At 32.1% G+C, this 10,497-nt stretch overlaps 1 long non-coding RNA gene across 1 annotated transcript; it reads left to right on the plus strand.

The window, feature by feature from the left end:
* The first annotated feature begins 8,900 nt into the window (after window positions 1-8,900).
* Window positions 8,901-9,697, plus strand: LOC134242447 (uncharacterized). The gene is made up of 3 exons (XR_009986860.1): window positions 8,901-8,972; window positions 9,220-9,305; window positions 9,644-9,697. It is a non-coding gene; the product is annotated as an uncharacterized LOC134242447 (long non-coding RNA).
* The last annotated feature ends 800 nt before the right edge of the window (window positions 9,698-10,497 follow it).

The following is a 10,497-nucleotide window of genomic DNA, read 5'->3' on the forward strand; positions in this document are numbered from 1 at the left end:
GCTCCAGATGTTGCACATATACTAGTATTCTATTTCATTTTTATTGTGAAAAACATTAGAAGAAAATTATAACCAATTTTCCTCCGACTTTCTTTAATTTACAAAAGTAATAAAAAAAATAAATTGCAAGATAAGAAAAGCAAATTTTAAGCGTAAAATAAAAACCAGTGTTCATAAATTGAAGGATGACCATGACAAAATTATGTCTTCATATGAGGAATATTTATTTTCATTTGTAAATGATATTCAAACAAAATCTTTCATAATCTTTTTTTCCTTGTTCGCTTTGTTTTTTTTTTTTTTTTTACAATAATGCTTTATGGCAATTTAAGGAATTTTGACGGAAATCTGAAAATTCTGAACTCTTGGGTCACATGGATAAATTTGATCACGTTAAACAAAATTAGACATGCCATCTTGCAAACAATCACACTATAGCAGCATCAATATTGATAATAAAGATCATTTTACAAGAGCCATTAGCATTGAATGTATGATCTGAAATTATAAAACATATATCTTTAATTGGACAGATTGTACAGCGGGTACTTACGGGAAGGACGGACGGTGTATCCCGTGCCCTGAGGCTCAATATAACAGCGGAAGTAGTCTACAGTGGTGTTCGATGTGCAAACCAGGGACTTATCAGGATCAGACCGGTTCTACCAGTTGTAAGCCTTGTCCTACTGGCACATACCAGCATGAAAAAGGCAAAACAAGCGTGAGTAACTAATGTTTAAGAATAATTGATGTGATGGGAAATAATATATTTTATAACACCATGATCTTGAAATAGTATATGTTTTTAAAACGACACGTTTTATTAGTAAAAATGTAATATGGTACGTTGTTGAATTAGTGTAAATGTAAAACGACACGTTGTTGGAATGTGCTATGGATCAGAATAACCCTTAATTCCAGCAAAGATCAATCACACAGTTAAATTTAACAATTATTTATTTACAGTAATATATATATGAATCAAAAAGTACAAACTTACAGCAAGAATCTAAAGATACATACAACAGAGAGTCCGTTACTACACACAATTTCCCAGTGAGAGTATCCTATCCCAGTCTCTTTGTACGCCAGTCTTACTTGTACATCAATGTTACTTATATGACAATGTTTTCATGCTTAAAATTGACAGGGTCTTTAAACATTGTCATAAATATACAAAATTCTAGAAGTCGTAAAAGCATGATATTACTGAAACATTCAGTCCGTCCGTCCGTCTGTTACGCTTTGGGGTACCAATCTCTTATCCGCAACTCCTCTCATACCACTAAAGGAAATTTAATGAAACTTTCACAGAATCTTTATTTACATATTGCCATTGTGTACCTTTTATTTTACTTTTTGATCTGACATATATTTTGGATTTTCCAGAGCAAAACATGGACACTGCCATTATATTCATATGGGAGGCGGGGGTATCATTTAGTGAGCTCATAGCTCACAGTACCTCTAGTTTCTTTTTTACTTATAGTGTGACCCATGTCCTGTCGGCGAACATAGTCCTAATGTCGGCAGTGTGCAGTGCACTCATTGTCCCCCTGGGACATACCAGGACCAGACCGGGTCAACGACATGTCGTCACTGCCCCAGTGGCACCTACCAACCCAACCACGGCATGAAATCCTCAGGTCAGCTTCGTTCTCAAAATTTACTCTAAAACTGAATACTAAGTAGCTTATATATTTTATATTACATCTCTTCTAGATGTAAATTACGTGTAATTATTACTGATTAAAAAAAAACTTGTAGATCATTCTACTCGTTAAATCAATAATAATGGGGTTTCGAGATACTGCATTACATTACATTATTAATTTTTTCTTAGACTCTTGTAAACCTTGTGGACCAGGAACATATCAGGGTTATACAGGTATGTCGTTTACAGTCATTCAATACATACCAACTTTTTAATTTTCGCACGATAAATATGATTTCCTATAAATGACTTCTTTCTTCAGGACAAAGTGCTTGTAACCGATGCAGTGCTGGTTTTTACCAACCCAGTGCTGGACAAAGCTCATGTTTGTTTTGTTCTGAGGGGTATTTCCAACACAGAACAGGACAAACCACATGTGACGAATGTTTACGCTTACGAGAGTGTACAAATTTAAACAGGACAGCATGTTATGGTATGGTAAACCTTTAATGTGTTAAATGGGATTAGCATGTACTTCTTTTTTGTCAGTTTGTGAAAAAAGCACACTTAGTAAATTTTCTATTTAAGTTTTCTTCAAATTAAATCAGTTAAAGCTGAACACAGCTCGTTAAAGGAAGGAATTTATCAGTTCCCGTCGTATTTTTTTCACTTCAGTATCCCTCTCCAGCCTGGTTTTATTTGTCTCTGCTCTAAGTAATAGAGCCACAACTGTGTTCTTGGTTCTTTGTATTTCTCCTCCCGAGTGTCTCCTTCACTGTCATTTATATATTTGGGGTCGATAAAATGATCTCTGACACGTCAGGAAAATTACCAAAACATTCTATATTAAATGCACAGGTTAATGCACTCATTTACAATATGAAATATACACAAATAAACGTTTAACTAAGAAATAAATAACAATGTTAAAAAGTTCTCCGGGAAATGAACTTTAAGTTGGTCACTTGATCAAATCCTGTACAGCCTAAAGGGCTTCTCAGTAGATTTGATCACGTACCAACTAAAAGTTCATTTCCCATTGAACTTTTTAACATTGTTGTTTATTACTTAAATTTACAGCTGAGACGAATAAAATTGCATTTATTACACGAACGGGCCGCCGTATTGAAAGAAGTTTACCTCTCTCCAACATTTGAATGTTTACATGAGATTCATGTTTAGCAATCCAGTTCAGGAAATACCTGTATTATACAATTAGCCCTATTTCATAACTTCTTACAATATTTGAAATCAAAAGCGGTGGTATCGCCTGTTTTAGTTTACATAACTCCATATAGGAAATTCAGGTTAAAAAGGTAAGTGCAATTTTAGGCAAATCTATACACAGGGGCTTGTCACGAAATATTTATCTTCTTCTGATATAGTTACCCCTACTATAAAAATACCCAAGGGAGGAATCTAAGAATAGGAAATTCGCTACCACAAAAGATCACTTTATTATATATATGGGATCTGACCTATAGGACCGGGCTTAGTTTTTTTCTCTACAAAAAGCTTGTCGATTTTCGTTCTGATTAATGACATTAGGCTGAATACATACTCGTATAACAATTTGTTTTTTCTAAATATTAATTTCAGTGAGTAGAGGTAGGAGTAACCCTTTCATTGATATTCTGAGTTTGTTATCTCCAAATGTAATGATTGATATTTGTCTTTACTTCTAATTGTGCATAATGGTAATGTCTACTGTCTCTGAAATTCTATTCTTTATATCTAGGCTATTTATCCGTGGATATAATAAAACATGTTATTAATGTGTGCAAATTATATTGGCCTAAATGAAATCGAAGGGAGTACAGTTATTGTTATATGTAGCCAAAATCAATGTGATTAAATTCTAAAGAATATATACAATTGAAATTTATCGCAGCTCAATGCTGCCAAGAATACCTGTATCGAGTAACACAGAGTGAGTTATTCTTGTCCTCGGAGAAAGTGTGCTAATACTTAGGTTTGTTCCACCTGACTGACAACTGTACATTGGATTTTTACGATTTGATACCTCTTTAGTGTTTCTAATGTCAAGAATGGGCATGCATAAAGGATAGATAAGTGAAGGAAAATACAAAAGTCTATAAAAAAAAACTTAAAATAGTCTTTGAAAAGGCGAACTGCCCCTAAAAAATCCAATCTTAAATTATTCCTTACATCCAAACCTGTCAAAATATCACAATTTTATTAAGGGGCTGGCCTGCCCTGAAGGACTTCTAGGCCAAAATTCATGCAAAAATCAACGCTTTATTAGACAAAATGGTGTTTCGACCAGCTTTGGAGGTTTATTGTTAAGTTGTAAATAAAAAATTTTAGGTATAAAATACAAATTTGAAAAATTTACACATATATACCGTGGAAAACAACAAATAAAGATTAATATTTAAATGTCACTTTTTCCGGGAAATTGTTCTCTCCTATAGGTGAATTCTTTTGCCATAATGAATACATCCTTTGACCGGACTTTCTGTCTAGTTTCTGGGCAACTTTCGTTGCCAATCAAGAAGGAGTGAGTGGAGTATAGATTCGATTTTAGTATTCTTCAGTCAAATTCTAATAAACGCTAATGATATCATTAAAAGTTTCGATCTATGATAAAAGTTTAAGGTTATTCTGTTTTGGTAATGTAAAACTGTGACCTTGAACTTTGTATTTTCTATAGGATTTTCTGAAAAAAAAATATCGAGAGGTGAATTAATTCCATGATTTTTTTCTGTGACCACAGTTTTTCCTTTCCATATTGTTTCTGACAATATCCTAGACACGTTATTATTTTAGATATAATGAAAGACGACAAATCGTTTGAGTGGAATAGCTACATTTACAAAGATTACCAGATGCGCATCGACTGTAAGCGCATATGTTCGACCGATGTCAACTGTGAGGGATTCAGCGCCAGGCGCGGATCCGAGCCTGTGAAGTGTTACATTCATTACAGCAGACACTGGAGTTGGGATGACAACTATGACTTTTTTCTTTATCCATGGCAGTGTCGTTCATAGATTCTCAATAGATTTGTTATTTCAAACATATACAATGTATATAGTGTAGAGAAATGAGATCGAGTATCAAAAGAATTTGTGATTCATTTCTTTAGAACATGATGTAAAAAAAGCAGACTTTCAATAAAGAAAGGTGATTCTGATTCTGTCTTACATATTTCTTACTTTAAATCACCTATGAGGTAATTGATATAATTTTAAGATCAAATTCATTTCCAAATATCGTTCTACCTGGTTACAGGGACATGTATGGATGATGCACAGAAGGATACTCATAAAAAAAATGGCGATAACGAACAGTATTCAAGAAAAAGTCCGTCAGACAATACAAATCAGGAGCAAAGCAAACACAGTCCACTCAAAAATACTCAAACATATGGCAAGCCAAACGTTGCTATATTCAATCATTTTCATTTGTATTGTAAAATTTTCCATTTGCATTGTATAATTTTTCTTTGTATTCTATAATTTTTCATTTGTATTGTACAATTTTTATTTGCATTGTACAATTTTCCATTTTTATTCTATAATTGTCCAATTGTATTGTATAATTTTTCATTGCATTATATATTTGCCATTTGCATTGTATAATTTTTCATTTGCACTGTATATTTTAATTTATATTGTTTAAAAAATCATTTGTATTGTATATTTTTTCATTTGTATTCTATATTTTCCATTTGTATTGTATAATTTTTCGTTTGCATTGTATCCGAGGGATTGTTTATTTTGTTACGAAGGATATCATTGGTTTAATCTAATTATATATCGGATTTGGTAATACCCGAGATGTTCTGGGTAGTTTACACGTGTTATCCAGTCTGATCATTCAGTGCAAGGAGCATTTTTTAGCAGAAGAAAAGTAAGTTATGTTAATGGCCTGTAGGGATATTAAAACAAAGAAAAAACATTTAGTTTTACCAGGCATATGCTACTAAATATATTGTCGGGTACATGTAACCACGAGACGCATGCACTTGTTTCAGTAATAATTCTTTTAACCCATACTAGTATAATAATTGTACTAGTATGGGGTAAATTTTTTTTATTGAAACAAGACTAGTGTCTGTGACACAGAATAGTCAATATTAAAACTCCTCGATTGAACAAGCTTAGACAGAACAGACCCAGTTTGTTGTGAGAAGCTATGAGCATAACTTGGTAAAACTAAATGCTTTTTCTTTGTTTTAACGAAAAATATACAATGCAAATGAAAAATTATACAATGCAAATGGCGAATATGTAATGTGAATGAAAAATTATAGAATACAAATTGAAAATTATAGAATACAAATGGAAAATTATAGAACACAAATAAAAATAATACAATACAAATGAAAAATTATACAATACAAATAAAAATTATACAATACAAATAGAAAATTTTAAAATACAAATGGAAAAGATCGAATATTGCAACGTTTGACTCGCCATACAAACATCAGATAATTATTTGGGATCAGGTGCCATGAAGAAGTCAGCATTCGATCCCTGCCGACCGGATCCTTACCTGCTTACTTCCTTTAACTATAGAACTAGTAAGCGATCATGTCACATTATGAAAAAAAGTCTTTCCCCAAGGTACTCAAAACCTTAAGATTACAAACTTGCATGAGGTGAGCATCATTATAAGACTTGTTTCGGTTAGTTGCTGCATCTGATATAAACAAATTCATTGTTAAGTTTTAAGGTATGCGCTGAGGCTGAGTAGAATGCTTCATAATTAATTTTACTTGTGTGATAATATGAATAAAAATCGGTATAAATAAAGTATTTTTGTTCTTAATTTGTAGTTGTATGTGTCAAAATTGATAAACAATATGAAAAAAGTTCGGAAATGAGAGAAACTGAGTACTGATGTCCAAAATCGCATTAAGGTGTTTCCACCCTCACAAATTTGATGGTTCAAAGTACAAAAACTGCATTTATTTTCATTTAATAAACTTTAAATTTTCCAATTATTGCAAAAAATGTATAGGTCACCATATTATCTAAGATGCAAAACACAAATAAACAGAAGTGTATGTCAACACAAAAAAATCGCACATTTTTTGTAAACAATATTCTGAAAAATATGTAAAAACTAGTTAAAATGCATAATTCTAATGCTAAATGTCCCTCAATACTTCCAAGAAGGATATGGAAATAACGAACAGTATTCAATTTCAACGTCCGTTAAACAAATATACAAAAAAGAGCAGAGCCAACACGGACCTCCGAAACATCAGAGGTGGGATCAGGTGCCATGGAGGATGACATCCCTGCCGACCGGTCACACCCGCCGTGGCCGTTGTCATAATCAGGAAATAACGGAAAAAATCCGTCGTCAATTCAGTGTATAAATAATGGACTAACAATTGGTATGAAAAAAGTCCGTCAGCATTTGACTCAATATAAATTTTATTTGCTGACAAGGTCATTTATGACCACAGAATTTACGAAATGATGACTTTAAAGGAACTGTTGATATTCTTGTTTCATAAATTTGCTTGTAAATAATTTACCTCATTTAAGAAATTGTTCATACGTAGAGCATGCTCTTGCGTATGAAACAACTGAGCTATATATACTCCGTATGCAGGTGATGAAGGTATTTGCGTAAAATAAGGGAAGTTGACGATAGAAAAGTTAAAGTCATCACGTTTATCATATAGCTTGGTTGTTAGATTACGATTAGTGTCTTTTTCAAGTAAAATATCCAAGTATGAAGCAGAAGTGTCGGACTCTGTGGTATCTTTTATTCAAGCTCACCAGGATATATGTGTCGACGTAGGAATGGAAATTATCATTATTAATTACAATACGTGTGATATATCTAAATGTGAGTTTAAGGCCACAGCAAGTGTTTTCTTCTTTTCACGCATAAGATTTTGCATAAATTCTGCTTCATATGAATATAAAAATAAGTCTGCTAATAAGGAGGAATTTGTACCCATGGGAATTCCCAAAATTGTTGGGATACCTGGTCTCCAAAAACCACATAGATATTGTCAATCAGAAACTCAAGCATCTTCTTGATGTCAACTTCAGAGTACTTATGTGTGCAATCAGAATCTGTTTTAACAAAATAATTTTTAAATGACCAATGACGAGGTAAGTAAATTTACGGGTTTCATTTTTGTTGAAGAAGCCACTTAAAAGATACTTTTGAATTGTGAATATCAGGGAACTATTATACATTAGAAGTACAATAAAGCAAATGCCTAAATGAAGAAACTTTAGAAGGAGTTATTGCCCTTGTCAACATTTTTTAAAGACTGAATAATTGATTAAAAAAAGAAAATATGCATTTTTTAATTTCTTTTAATTAACAATATTTATCATTACACCTATTGTAAAGCATTCTTTCAAAAAATATTGTTTATTAGGTATGAATTGAAACTAATTAGAGTTTCTGCAAAATCCTATGACATGTAGCAGGGTGGAATAACCTTAAAAAAAAAATAAAATTAATGCATCAGTATTTGTCAGAGATATTAATTGGGAATTATGGCTAAAATATGAAAAATTTTCCTTTGGGGCACCATGCTTGTGATTATAATGCATGGAACAAAAAAAATTAAGATGCGTTTTTGTGGTTCAAAATCATCGCATATATTGTTCAAAGAGTTGTGAACCTCAAAATCATAATTCACTCATTAGGCCTAAAACTTTTTCTCAAAAAAAAAAACAAAACAAAGATTAACCTTCATAAACACTCAAAACCGTCTAGATTGGGAATGACTAGTGGTTTTTTGACGTTGTACTTAATGATATTTACAACGCAGTCACAAGGCTACCATACTTATTTACAAGACAGGAAAGGTAACTCTAAATCTATAACGCGCAGGCTATGTTTATTCGACAAATCAAGTCAGCTAAGACTACAAGTATTTGTGTCAAATGTAGAAATCGGATTATTGGGTCCCTTTAAAAGGGGAGAAATATTTCAAAAACATGCACTTCAGGTATTTAACATATTTTATGTTTTTTTAATCGATACCGTTTTTGGACTTCCAGTCACCTACGGAAAGCAATACGGGACAAAAAAATAATCAAATATTAACCTTTTGTTACAGAGAATGCACAAAAATGGCCTGGGCCACTAAGTGGATACAGAATACTGGACATGTCAAGGTAAGACCTATTCCATTATCATTAACTACATATACATGTATTTCAAACTCTAAAGAAATGTGGAGAAATACTTTTAAGTAAAAATATTTGTATTATTGTTACTTTTATTTGTAGTGTGCTTGCTGGCCCTTACTGCACAATGATTCTCGGTGATTTAGGAGCAGAAGTAATCAAAATTGAGCGACCAGGTACAACTTTGATCTAACCAAAGGAGTCTGAAGTTTTTATCTTTAAAAAAATCCAGAAAAAATATCCCAACCTCAACTATAAAAAACACGGTTTTTTTCTTAGTTGTAGGTCAAATATTTTTCCCATTTTTTTTTTACGATAAAAACTTCAGTCCTGTGATCTAACTAAAAATCAACTCACAGAGTATGGTTCTTCATGTGTTATATTTATTACCAATATTCCCTAATCCTGTTTTTTGCTCTACAGGATCAGGGGATGATACTCGGTTGTGGGGTCCACCATTTAAAGGTTCGGAATCGGTGTACTTCCTCACAATCAATAGAAATAAAAAGGTAGCTCCTTTATGGTACATAAAATAATTTGATATTATGACAATGTTAGTATGAAGAATTTTTTCAAGATGTTTTTTAAAATATTTTTTTCAATTTTTATTTTAGGCAATATATTAAATCCACAATTGCGTATACGATTTTTTTAAAGTAATAAAATGTAACAGATGTCACAATAAGTATGTTTTGAATGCTAGAAAGAAGCAAAAATCCTGTACTTTGTTTTACAATGTGATTAAAATCGATTCATTTGATCCGCTCCCGAATCGCTACCCAGAGAAGCGATTTACTTTGGAGGATCGTAATTATAGGATATAGAATGAGACTGGTGTATTTTACAGAGTGTTGCCGTTGATATAAAATCTGAGAGAGGTCAGGACATTATCAGAAAGGTTAGTTTTCAACCCTCTATTTCTATCTGAAGTATTAAAAAATAATACAAAAATAATAAGTATTGACTATATATTTATAGAACAGTTATTATTTCTTAGATGCAATTTGTCGTGAGGGGGTTTTGAAGAAAGGAAAGAGAATCTATTTAATGATGAATATTGACCATGTCAAAAATACCTTTTTTCATATCATTACAATAAACGTATGTTAAAAAAATAAATCAACTACTTTCTTTGGTCCGAGAATTCACGTTGCAATTTTTGCAGAAAAAATACACAACCTGAGTTAGGGGCCAGTAACACATTTCATTTTATTTCATGTAATCACAATAATATAACACATTATAATTGATTTTACGTAATCACCATATATACGAGGCTGTTCAATAAATATTGTCATTGGTGCTTTGAAAGAAACAAAAAAAAGCTTTCCGATGATTAAGTCTTCATGACTTCACTTATATTATGTTTTAATTAAAACACTTGTTCGTAACACTTTTATTCAACTTCTGATCGTTTTTATAACAATTTTTTTTTAGTAGGGCCCTTCGTATACTGGAATATCGCATTTCCTATGATTTCCTGTACTTGTTTTTTTTTCTGAAAGGTTTTTTTCAAGTTTGGGAAATGAAACAAGTCAAAAGTTGAAAGATCTGGAGAATATTGTTGTTGTGACAAAACATTATCCTTCTTTTTATCCCCAAATTCCTTTATTTTGAACGCTGTCATAGAAACATGCATTTTCCTTGATTCTGGTTCCTTCCTCTCCATAAACCTTTGATTTTTTTGCAAACATTTTGCTC

The sequence above is a fragment of the Saccostrea cucullata genome, unplaced genomic scaffold, assembly GCF_032062105.1.
Source record: "Saccostrea cucullata isolate Sc308-1 unplaced genomic scaffold, CSIRO_AGI_Scuc_v1 ctg4381, whole genome shotgun sequence".
Taxonomy (NCBI): domain Eukaryota; kingdom Metazoa; phylum Mollusca; class Bivalvia; order Ostreida; family Ostreidae; genus Saccostrea; species Saccostrea cuccullata.